Source organism: Agelaius tricolor, unplaced genomic scaffold, assembly GCF_023055355.1.
Source record: "Agelaius tricolor isolate 1412-34295 unplaced genomic scaffold, bAgeTri1.0.p SCAF_1, whole genome shotgun sequence".
NCBI classification, from domain to species: domain Eukaryota; kingdom Metazoa; phylum Chordata; class Aves; order Passeriformes; family Icteridae; genus Agelaius; species Agelaius tricolor.
In genome coordinates this window covers 26,731,998-26,744,897 of record NW_027269261.1, presented here as the reverse complement: position 1 = coordinate 26,744,897, position 12,900 = coordinate 26,731,998, and the positions used below count along the sequence as shown (strand labels likewise).

The window sequence follows — 12,900 nt, the reverse complement described above, 5'->3', positions numbered from 1 at the left end:
ACAATTTTTAAATTACTTAAAAAAAAAAAGTGAGAAAAGGAATGCAGCTCGCCTCCGCGGTGAGGTGACGGCTTGGGAAGCAGAAAACTTTCCCGAGGAGGTGAGGAAGCCGCAGCCGCCTCCCGGCTGGGCTGGGCTGCTTTCCCTCATCCCTCTGGATCTGCTGGCAGCTCCCGCCAGTCGAAAGTTACCTGCTCTGCAGCAGAAGCAGCCGTACAGTCGCTTGCTCCTGAATTAAACACAACTCTTAATGATGTAGCATTATCAACAAGGGACACTTGATTGACTGATCTAGGTATGATATATGTGCTTGGCGTCTAAATTAAATATTAAGTGAAATACTTAGCTCTAATTAGAAATCGTAACCAAGCGATGAAAACTTGAAGAAACAAATTGCGGGGGGAGGAGGGGACAGGCTTTAAACGCCACGAAGAGGAAAGTAGCGGTGATGTGTACAGAGTCTGACATATTAGCAACAAGCAGCAACTTTGAAATGATTGACGTGTCATTAAAGCCATCAGGCTGATTTTAATAAATCTTCAAGGAAAAAAAAGGAAAGAAAAGCGAAGAAAAATATGGAACCTCCCAGACAGGTTATTTATTAATCAGTGCATTAAATCCGAGAGAAACACAATTACAATGGGGGAGAAGGAGAGAAGGCGGGAGAAAATCTATTGACGAATTTAGCAAATAAACGTCTGTAAAAGAGCGACCATCCAGCTCGGGGCTTCTCTGGGAGATGGAGATGTCAGAGCCAGATGCCTTCTCCCCCGAGTGTGCCTTCCCAAGGTAAACAAGCACACAGTTGTCTCAACTTTCTCCTTTAGTACAAAGTTCCTGGTGCGACGGAAAATTTGAATATTTTATCAGTCTCTTGTAGTGACCCTCATTAGGTGGGCATCCTGCTAAGGCCTTGGCGTTACAAGAAAGCTGCCCAATCAGAGCATTTGCACGCCTTGTTAGCGATGGTTAATGAAGCTTCCCCATGCACTCAAAGAAAGGCCCCCTCGATGTAGATTTACCTTATGTCAACTCGTTACTTCTAATGAATCGCATCAAAATTCTTCCCTGAATGGGGCCGAGGCGCCCGGACCGGGATCCCCTCCCCGCCCGGCGGAGCCCACCCCTGCCACCGCCGGCACTTTAGCGGAGAACCCGGGACCGAGGTGACCAGGCGCAGTTTGGCGGTGGGGAGGGGGACAAGAGGCCGAGGGAGGGCACGGAGCGGAGAGCGGGGCCGGCGGCGGCGGGGGCACCGCAGCCTGCGGGGGGCTCAGCCCGGCAGCGGCCGCGGCGGGGGCAGCGGCTGCGGAGGCTTGGCTGCTGGCAGGTAGACGTTCGCTCTTCGCCGCTAATTTCCAGGCTCCCCCCCACCCCAACCCCCCACCTCCCCGTCCCTCCGGGCTGGCATTTTAAAATCAATTAGTATTTTCAATTCTTGAGGTGAATTATTCAAACAAATGTTTGGGAGACCCTGAGGGAGAATTTGGCCGTGACAAAAGGTTTGATTAGCTTTATTTCCCCCCAAAAGCAACAAAGGCGTAGGGCTGCGAGAACAATCCGCTACATCAGGGCATGTTCAATTAAATGAAAGTCATTAGCTTCGCCGTGAAAGCACTACCTTTAAAATCAGATGGGGCGGGCGGGAAGGGGGGAGTGGGTGTACTCTGATAATTGTGGCTGGAGGATTTAACACTCCCCCTCCCCCTATACACACAAAGCCCTCCAAAAAGAAGAAGAAGGGGGGGGGGGGGGACCCAAACCCAACACTTCACCCTTTGGAAATTTGTGCTCAGTCTAAACAATAGGAAGCCCATAATGCAGATTATAACACTCACTGACTCGAATCCATTATCTGCCCTCCACACTGTCTATATATTGATTTCCATATACTTTCTATTGCTCTCAATGACTGAGCAAAGCTCCAGTTAAGAGCCCGCGACACACAGGAGCGCTGCTTGAACTACATCTCACCAGTACAAGCCGGAGCCGGTTGTAAACACGAAATGCTCCCACTTTCCCGGTGTAGCTGCGAACAAGCACACTACCACCCCTCCGCCCCCGCAAAGAAGCCGGGCAGAGCCGGTGCGCTGCCCCGGGGCCCCCTCCCGCCGCGGGGAGCGTGCGGGTCCCCCTCGGAGCCACGGCCAGGCGCGCACGCCCGTGCCCACGGGAGAAATCCCGGGGCGCCCCGTCCCGAGGGCGCCGGGGCCGCATGCGGGCAAGGGGGTCTGGGTCCCCGCGGGGCGCGGAGCCGGCAGCGCCGGGCGGGCAGAGCTGGGGAGCTCCGATCCCCGCCCGTGGCCCTCCGCCAGCAGCCCCTCTCCCCGAGACCTGAGCTCTTAATGAGGGATGGCCGTGGTTTCCTTAACTTTGAGACCCAACAGAGCAGAACTTTCCCAAGGCAGGATGCTCCGGACGGTAAGTTTGATATTTAGATTAAGATCACCTCCTCACGGGCTCCTGTGGTGTGCGTGCGAGTATGTGAATGCGAGGAAGAGGAGGAGAGGGAGCAAGTTCAGCTCCAAGTGACCATAAATGAGAGAGAAGAAACCACCAAGTGCACGACTTGATTTTTTTGGGGGGGAAGTGCTCTTAAAGGGAGGTGGGCTGGGAGCAGGAGGCCGCCGAGGCTGAGACGGGGAGCGCAGTCGAGCTGCCCCTGTCTCTTCGCAACCTTCCTCTGAGGGGCATCGCTCCAGGCGGAGGGCAAGAAGGCATCGAGAGGGTTAAAGTGCCGGGAGAGAAGTAGAAATTTGGAAGCGAATATGTGTTGGGGGGAGGGGGAGTAAAGCGGTTATTCTGCTGCTGTAAAGACCCCAAATAATCCACTTGGAACCTGTATAGATCGGAGAGATCCGGGACAGCGTCTTAAATGGTCACATCTCCTCTCCCCCTCCCCGCCCCCCCCCTTTACTTTAATGAAGATTGTTAATTTGCTTCGAGGCAGTGCTCTGGGTTGATAAGTCCTCCCCAGCTAATATGTTAAAGTTTAAATACCAGCAGGTGCAAATTCACTCTACTTAAGGCTATAAAAATAATGCCGAAATTCAAGAGCACAAGAAGTCAGCCTTTGTATTGTGATTTATAAAAGGGAAATTGCGCTATACATAGCCAACTATTTACCAAAAAACCCAACCCCCAAAGCCCTGAAAGTGCTAAACTCTTCTTAATGATGCCGAAGGTGAAGTTGTTTCATATTGGACAAAATGGGAATTATTCTTTGTCATGTAAATCACCCTTCACTTGACCTCAGGTTAGAGGATAATGTTCATTCTTAGTTCACACTAAAACTTATTTAAATTAGAGAGCCTGAAGAATCATTTCACCAAATCCGTGTAATAAAGTGAAGAGGACTTAGGGATCTTCATTCAAAAAACCCATAGGTTAGGAACGTGTACTTTAAAAACTGGTATTTGCCGCAAACCTCGAGGATTAGGGGGTTTTTATTTAATCAAGTTATGCTCCTTGGATTTCCTGAGAAATGTGTATATAATTTTGCGTAGCAAGATTAAAAGAAAGGAAAAGATATGAATCAAAGGAGCTATAGATACACAAAAGACCTCCAAGTAACAATTACTGTAATACATATTTTAAAATAGGAAAAGAAATGAAAAGATATTTTACAATTGGGTAAAACAGAAATGAAGGTTTGATAAAGAAAATGCAGCTTGCGGTGCTATTTCATTCGATAAATATACTTTTGGTGTGGAGTGACAGGATGTGTTATTTTGACACAAAATGAAAGCGTTACTGCAGATACAGAGACACAGATATACACGAAGACAGCTGTATACACTTATTTATAAATTAGTGGGTGCACGTGGAAGGAAATCTGAGCGTCTCTACTTTCCAAAGCAGCACTGAAAAATATCCCATAGGTGAGGTACTGGGCTGAGGTAGGTTTAATATTGAAGCGCTAGAGATTATTGGAAATCAAATAAAAATTCGAGACGCACAGACCCATTAGAGGATTTAGTGGTGAGGAGGGAGAGATTTTCCAGGGCTTTTGTTGCTAATGTTTCAATGCTAGGCGCTAACTTTAAGAAAAGTGTCAGTAGAATAACAAATTGAGGGCATGAAAGGCCACGGAGAGAAAGCAAGCAAGGATGCTCTTGACTTCTTAGCAGTTGCTTAGAAAGGATCTCGAGCTTAATATGGGGACTCAATCAGCGGCGAGCACAAAGCTGGGCAGAGGGAAGTTGGGCTCAGCACGTGCACTTTGGTCAAGTCGCTCGAGTGAGCACCGGAGGGGGGTGGCCGCGGGCGCGGAGCCCCCCGGGCTGCACCCCCGGCCCCCCGCGCCCGGCACCGGCGGCCGCGGGCACCGCCCTCCCGCACCCCGGGCCGGGGCTGCCGCCGCGGGTGGGCACCGGCGTGGGCACACGCACGCCAGGGGCTGCTGCGCTGAACCCGTGCCCCTCTTTCGCCTCCGCGGCAGGGCAGGGAAAAGCCGCCTGCCCGGGACAGGCGCGGGGGCCGAGATGGGGGACTGGATAGAGCGCAACTTGTCCCTTTCCTGGAGCGCCAGCAGTGGGTTTTGTTAAAAGACTCTGTCATCAAATTCGGTCTTTCTGCGAGAAACAGCCGATTTTAAAGCCCGTCTGTAAAGATTTTTAACAGCTTAACGAAATATCAGAGATAAGGGAAACCTGGAAGATGCTCCCAGGACATCAGACCTTAATGTGCTCCTTCAGCGGAGGAGGGAGCTCCATTCTGTTCCCTGTACGTATTATAGTGCAGACAGGGTTCGATATATACTCTATTTAATCTTGCTCTGTGACAGAGCTGTTTAAGTGTATACCATGCCTACGTTCTTTGTATCAAGACCAAAAGGATGCATTGTTGAAAGAAAACTATTCAAAATCTTTCATCTGATAGAAACGATCCAGCAACTGTGAGGCAGCTCCAGCACAATGGTTCTGTCTGCATAATAGGTATCTCATAAAAATACAGCATGTCATTGCAACAAAAAGTTAAAAGTCTTAAATGCATCCATCTTATATATTGCATGAAGTCAATAATATTCTAACCTCTCCTGCACCCCGCCATTAAATGGTACACGGCACTTTAAAATCGAGGGCATTGTGATTGAAATCCCAGTCTCTAGCAGAGAAAGAGGGGAGCAAGGTAAGTTAGCAAGGACCATTACGGATGTAATGACCTCAGGGTAAATATTCATTAGGAAGAGGGGATTCCTCTTCTAATACCCAGTCTATTTTCTTTGGAATGCAATATCACGGAGAATAATGTGGTAGCAAGTCCCAAGATTTAAAAGGAGATTATTACCAAGTGTGTTGGGAAGAGTTTGGGAGATCCTTTTTTTTTTGTTTCCCCCCAGACTCTTTCCTCAAGTGGGACACAAATGCCAAGAATAGCGATTTTTAAAATCATCTTTCTAATTTTATTCGGAAAGCTAGAGAAGCTTGCTCCTTGCTTAGCCCCCGGCAGCAGAAGGAAGGGAACATTTAAGCAGCTCGGTGAGCAGCCCTGCCTCTCTTTTCCCTTGGTAGGTGCACTTAGACGGCGGCAAGAGAGCCTGCACACCCCCCGGGGACAGAGTTTGCCTCCTGAACTACACTTCTCTTACTGAGGAACAGTAGCTCCGACCTCCAACCCAACTGGGACTGGCGCTTTGAAGTAGCTGCGAACAGTGCTCCCGCGTCTCAACATGGTCACGTAGGAGATTTGAGCCTTTTAATTTTCAGACACAAGGAATAGCTCCCTCGGAGCGCCAGGCTGGTTTAGGTGGTCTATTGCTGGGTGTTTTGGTCAGAGTTTTTGATTTTTTTTTTTTTTTTCCTAATAAGAGAGCGAGGGAAGATGGGGTACGATTCCCTTGCAGACACAGAAGCATAAAGGGGACGAGAAAGCCTAGCCGGGGCATATTTGGCTGCGGGGACCTGCCCGAGCCGCTCTGTTGTCCCCGGCAGGATGGCGGTCGGGCGCTGCCGCCGGCCCGGCCCAGCCCTCGCCCCGGCCCTGCGCGGCAGCCAACGGGCGCGTCGCCTGGTGTGACCTTCAGGGAGCACATTTCCACTGCTAAACACCGAGAAAAGTGCTTCTCTCTCTCGCAGGCGCCATATTACCGCCGGGAGCCGGGGCTGGGGCGGGGGGAGGGCGGGTGCGCGCTTAGTCTAGTTTTACGCAGTTGTTAATTCAGACTGGACGAGCACTCGATGGCTCCATAAAAAGAAAAAAAAAAAAAAAAAAAAAAGAGTACTTTGGGATTATTCTTTTCTTCTTAGCCGCCCCCCCCCCCCATCCTCCCTTTTCCAACTCCCCTCGAGGGGATGCGCTTTGTAACACTGATGCCAGCTCTGGGACCCTACGGAGCATCCTCCCCCTCCCCGCCCGCTGGAAAGGGGGCGATCCCCGAGAGCACGGGATGTCACGGAGGCCCTGTCCAAGGCCCCGACACTCGCCTTGCCGGGGGCCCCAGGCACCCCCGGGCAGCGCCCGAGAGCGCCCAGCTTCCCCCATCCTGCTGCTAGCCGGGGAGGGACTGGGAAAACTCCCGAAGCCTCGCTCCCTGTTTGCGCTGGGAAGGCTATGAGGCTCAAAACCAGAAAATACTCCCAACACCTCTTACCCCCATGCAAAATGTTTTCCTAAGCTGTGGGTCCTCACTTTGCTGAGCTCTCTGCTCCCTCACTTCTCACAGAGACCTGCTCCTTAGTCAAGGCGCTCTTTTGTCTTTCCGCCTGCTTTTTTTTTCTTCTTATTGTGAAAAAAACTAACCAACCCCACCCAAAGCCCGACAACAACAACTTCTGTAGCTGTGCAGAAGTGGAGGAAGCAACACCGCGATCGCGGCAGGGACACAGAGAAGCCGGACAGAGCCGCTCCTCCCCTGGGCCGCAGGGCCGGTGCCGTCCTAAGGATTCAAGTCCTCTCAGGATTTCGGAACAAAGGCGGCCCAGCCCAGCTCCGCCACGCACGAATCTCCATTGTAATCCTGGGCTTATCCTTTCCCCCCTCCCTTTCTTCATTTGCCCCGTTTTCCAGCCTGCGGTTCCTGAAGGTCAGATGGAGAGGTCATAGCTCTGCACCCCCTATAAATAGATTTTGATATTTAGACAGCTATTGCTACTCGATATTAACTTACAAGATAATGGCGAGAGATACCGTATGCGCTGAACCTGTTATTCACGAGTGAGCAGCATCTGTCGAATACAATTCTCGTCTTTTTGCCCTGTTTGGCTGTAGCACACATCAATAGGGCGAAGGACGTCTTGAGGCTGGGCTAGGGACGGGGAGCAGGACGGCTCTGCGGGGGCAAAGTTGCAAGTACAGTGTTGAAACTCTACGAGGACTTAGAGAGCTGAAGTCAGGAGCCAGGTCGGCGCAGACCGGCTCTGAGCAAGTGCAGGACACATTCAAGAGCGGCAAAGATTCCAGCGGGCTTTTGACACTTCACATTAAAATATAATGAATGCTGCTGAGCTGGAAGGGTCTCCCCTCCGCACATTCACAGCCCGATTTCCCCTATTTCTGACTTTTAAAATCATGGGTTCCAGGTGGATCTGAACCAGAGGCTCAGAGCTCACCACTAACCCTTTCGCTGCTTACAGAGCGTTCAAGAGAAAGCAAGGTCTTCAAATGTGGGCTATACTTTGAAGGGAGCACTAAGAGTTCTCGTTTCCTTTTTACAGAGCATCCCCTCTTCTGGCTGTTCCCAAATCCTTCTCTGCCTTTCGCCACCTGCGAGGCAGAAAGGCCTTTACACTCCTAGGTCCTCCGTCCTGGGCGCCGGCACTTCACTTGGCAGTGCGATTAAAATGAAATTCACGGCCGGGACTCTGGCTGAGGCTTCAGAGCAAGCCCACCCGCAGCCGGGTGCCCGCCGGGATGGGCCGATCGGGCACGGCCAGCACTTTGGGAACTGGTGGAACTGGCGGGCAGCGGCCGTGGCCGTGCCCCCGCGGGACGGGGAGAGGAGTCTGGCCAAGCTAAAAATACCATTTCTCCCTCGTTGTGCTGGCTCACGCGTGGGTCCTGCTCCTTCTGCAGAAACGATTCCCCTTATCGCTGTCGAGACCGCAGCTCTAGAAACTAGTTGTGATCAAATCTTATGTAGCAGGACAGGGAAGTACGCAAGCGTTTCCATCTGCTTACCTGGGCATGGAGGGAAGGGGGAGCAGGGTCGTGAAAGGCGCCGATTGTGTGTGGATTTTGAGGTTAAAAAGAGGTAACCTGAGGAAGGGGAGGGAGGAAAGGCGCTGAGCGGCTTAATTTAATCAATAAAATGTCTGAAATAGTTGTCGAGATTTGATTCTCGCGTTTGCTAGTTTAACTTGCCCTTTAATGCTCATGTGTAACATCTGGTACTGCGCGTGTCCAGCTGCGCCTTGCGGGTGTATTTTGAGAAAAGGGATAATTGCCAAGGAAGAGAAAAAGAGACAGTTTTAAGATGCTGCGTCTTCCTAGAGCCTTGCGGGTTTACAACCAGCTCAGCAGCAGTGAATCAAACTTGCTGTCAGAAGTTTACCGACGCTCAGTGAGGAGGAGCGCATCTCGCTGCGCGGCCGGGGACCCGCGGGCTTTGTTCCGGGGGGAACGAAGCCACGGGAGCTGCCACGGCTCCCTGCTGTCCCCGGCCGGCAGGCACACTGGCCGGAGGGCTGGCGGAGCGCTGTCCCGGCGGGGCAGTGTCCGGTGTCCTCTCCCGGGCCGGCCCGGGGCAGCCGAACCGCGCTCCGCCCGCGGGAGAGCCGGCAGCGCTTGTGCCCACAGCCCGACGGAAGGGGCAGACGCGACTTTTCTGGGTGTTTTTGTGGGTGGCCGGCGAGGGAAGGTGCCGTCTCTTCCGCCCCCTCGGCCTCCTCCGCCCATCTCTTCTCCCGGGAGCTCCGGAGGGAGCCGGGGGGGCCCGGCGCTGCGCTGCCCGGGCATACAGGGACGGCGCGGGGGGACGGCACAGCCCCCCCGGAGCGGCACCCCCAGGGCTGCAGGGCAAAGATCTTGTGCTCCCTCCATCTCGGGGCTCTCTTTGACCCGATGAGCTGCTTAGGGCGAGCTCTTACGATAGTTTTTCTGCAAGAAAAATCCGAGTTATTGTGAGGTGCCGTCCCCATGCATTTTTAACCATAGTGATTACTAAATTAATAGCAGGCCCTAAGACAGATGTCAAAACGTCTTGAAAATGTTTATCTGTGAATAATTGAGAAGGTGGTAAGACGCATTATCTGATTGTATAATGAAATATGTATGAGGAACAGCTGTTTGCAATAGTCACCTCCCGTTGTTTCATTAGCCTAGAGCCTCCTCTTTAAAGAAGCGCTTCCCTGAAGTTGGCCATTCAGCCTCCGCCGCTTCCACCGGCGCCGGCGGCCGAGCCGGAGCCACAGCGGGGAAAGGCGAACCCGGGGCTGTCCCCAGGCCGGTCCACGGGCTCTCCCCGCGGCATTTCCCACTGCTGCTCTGCTTCTAGGGCGGGAGGGAAGAGGCGCGGATGGGGTCCGAAGATGTCTTTGCCGGGCAATCTCCGCCTGAAGAGGACGCCCTGAGAGGAAGGATCCTAGATGCTCGTCTCGGAAGCACAGCAAACAGCCATTTATTAAGATTTCATGCCAAGCAGCGATGCCTCGACTGCTTAGCGTTGACATAAACTTCCAGACGTCGAGCATATGCTGTTGTACAGCATTGTTTATGTGTGGTACCAGATGTTGCTTTGCATCCTATTGTCTAGAGACAATGTTTAGTTCAGGTTAAAATATCTTTACTTAAACTGCTCAGTTGGCCATTGTGTGAGCATTAGTGAAGTGTCATGGAGAGGTAATGGGAAGTCCGGGGAGGTTAGCTCTCCGAGCATGGCCAGAAGGTCCCTGGTTCATGGTGGGGTTACAGCCACCACTGTCATCTTTTGTTTTCCCTCCTCAGAGAACCCTTGTCCTTCCTCTAAAAGGATGTGCCCCGCTCTCATTCCCTTCGGAGTTTTCTCCACCGTTTCATGAAACGGCCCGATGTTTGTTTTTCTAGTTCCCCTAAATCGCCCGAAAGAGGAAAGCAAAGCACGGTCCTGCGTCACCGCCACCCCAGGCCGGGCCGGGCCGGGCGGAGTGGGGCGGCCCCACGCCCCCGCCCGGGGATGCTGGCGCCGGGGGGAATCGGTCCCGGGAGCAGAGTTCACGCTCGAGCCAAGCCGGCGGCTCCCTGCCCCCAAAATGCCCGGCCGAGCCTCCTTCCCTCCTTCCCTCCTTCCCTCCCTCCGTCCGGGCTGGGGCAGCCCCCTCCCGCCTGGAGCCTTTTCTTCCCTTTAACCCCGCAGTTTGGGCCGGCCGCGGCAGCTGACCTGTGGCAAGACTTTTGCTCCGGGAGAGAGGGGAAAAAAGCTATAGACTTTAATCGGATTTCTCCCCAAACACTTCTGGTATGTTGTTGTTATGCATCTATATGGAGATCATTATTTATAAATGAGCGAGTACGGTCAGTCGCAAAGACTTTAAGAGCCCGGATTTGTGTCACTAAGTTGCGGGCGGGGTGGTGTGGCTTGGCGGGATGGTGGCCGGGGGCCGAGCGGGATGTCACCTGCCGCCCCGCTTTCCCTGAAGCCACCCCGGCACCCCGGGCGAGTCCCCCCGCCGGAGGCGGTGCGGGCCCGGGGCTGCCCCCGCCTGCTCCGTGTTCTCTCCCTGCAGTCCTGCTCAATACAACGCAGGCAGGCTTCCCCGTGTACCAGGTGCCCCCCGAAGAGTGAAGAAGAGGTGAGAACATTTTCCAGCAGCAGGAGTAGCAGGTTTTGTTGGTCACTGTAGTCCCTACCTCTTCTGCTCCCCGATATTTGTGAAGTCGCTTCAGGGCATAGTTAACATCTCTCTAAGTGCTCGAATTAAACAAAAAGCCGCATTGTGTACTTCAGCATCGAAAGCGGAGGTTCGCAAAGTGATGCACCGAATAATGTAGATGTGTTTGTGCGATTTTCAGCATTTTTGCCTGTGCATAATCCCTTATGCCTTTTATTATACCCTACACATTACAGTTCATCTGTAAAGATACTGCTTCAGAGGGACCTGTTGCACACAGTGATGGTAATTAGTAACCTTGGTAACAGTTTTAAATAAAGGTTATAACAATGATGTCAACTGTTTTTATTCATCATACCGTAAATGGGGTCTCAATATTATTGTGCCTGTAGAGGACAGTGTTTAAGAAACTGTTACGAGGTTCCACTTTACTTATTATAGTGCGAGTTATCACTTTTTACCTTGCTCTTAAGTAAACATGACCGTGGTTCTAAATAGTATAAAGATTTTCAAACTGCTGAGGACTCTGTAAACTTTAATCTTCTGAATGAGGTAGATGTTATTATGAATTAGACTTATCAGGCTCCAAGTACCCTTATGAAGAACACTGTAGTCTTCCAGAGAAATACCTCAGAATTAGTACTGCTTAGAAACCGTAATGAGCAATGTTAGCAGTGGCTATACCATTAGCCTTCTGCACAGGCTATCTCCTCTATTAAAGCTTACAGAAAATGCTCACAAGCTGAAAGCTAAATTGAATATAATTGCTTTTATTTACCTATTGCTTTCATATAATTAAAATATTTTTAGTTACATTTATCAAACAGCATCCACTTTGAGTATTACCTGCCACATCTATTAATCCATTTTTCTGTATTAACTACACCACCATTAGCTATTGAAATATGTATATATACACATATATATTACCTATATTGTCTTTGTCAAGATATGTTTTAGTTCTCATTAACAAAAAATATTCTTGTGGAAGAATCTCTGAAGCATGTTTTTCGTGCACATTTATTAATAATCACAGTTGTCAAGAATTAGATATGCACAGATTGCAAACGGAAGGGAAATATTATATGCAAAATGAAATATAGAGTAGAATTGAGTATAACTATTTTTCCTCCTTAAAATAAAAAATTTACAGAGTGAAAAACTGAGCTATTAAGCTTACTTAAAAGATGGCTTTGTTGGTTTAATTATACTGTAGTTATTTTATAAATATGTTTCAAAGGAAGCTTGCCATATTGAATGTCAATGAAGCCTGTAAAGAAAAGACTTACAAAAGCTAATGCATACCAAATACCAAATTTTAGTCATTAGCATTCCTATTTATTACAAACTAGAGGAACCTATTAACAGACAAGAATTTGTGTTTAGCTAGCATTACAATGTTTAGCCATTAAAATAAAAAAGGGTAAAAACTTACAATCTTCTTTCCCTGCCCTTTAGAATTATATGTTCCTTTTACTCAGACAAATGCATCAAAAAACCTGATAACAGAAACTGTGATTCTTCATTATTACCATCTGTACCAGAGCAAAACCTGTATTGTTTTATTCAGGCAAAATTTCTACTTTTTTCAAAGGACCAGGGCTGTCTGATCAAGCAATTCAAACATTTTGCACGTACCTTAACATCTGCTTTGAAAGGACTTCTGGCCAAGGGGATGCACAGGCTGGCTTTGGGCTCATTCAGGCCTACAGGGTCAAGCCTGGAGGCTGCCAGGCCTGATCCAGCATCAGTAGGCACTTCTCTATCACATTCAGTAGTTTGGGTCAAGTCTGGGGTGTGGATAGCAGCTTTCATGCTTAGGATGGAGGAAGGAAGGACTAAACCATTCATGAGGTTAAGCAGGCTGCTAACCAGAAGTTTCTTTCCAGTGCTTGTCACAAAATCAGCATATTTATTCATGTGCTGCCTATTTATTCAAGAATTTATTTAAAATCTCTAGGCCAAGCATTTGTACTTTTCAAATACCCTTTAAGAAATTGTATTTTTGTCTCTTTTGAAGACAAGTGTGTGAAAATGTACTACCCCTCAGAATTTCTGAAAAACAGTTAGGTATATTATTATATAACATATTAAATTTCAACTATAAATTATAAATAAGCTTACTTGTGCTTTCCACCAAACTGCACACTTTTGT

The 12,900-nt window shown here is 50.0% G+C and overlaps 2 long non-coding RNA genes across 7 annotated transcripts in view; both read left to right on the top strand.

Annotated features, from left to right (window-relative positions):
- LOC139590233 (uncharacterized) overlaps window positions 1-12,900 on the top strand; it is a 30,473-nt gene that overhangs the window by 4,241 nt on the left and 13,332 nt on the right. The gene's annotated exons all lie outside the window — the stretch shown is intronic.
- LOC139590247 (uncharacterized) lies at window positions 1,704-12,769 on the top strand. The gene is made up of 2 exons (XR_011679287.1): window positions 1,704-2,421; window positions 5,514-12,769. It is a non-coding gene; the product is annotated as an uncharacterized lncRNA (long non-coding RNA).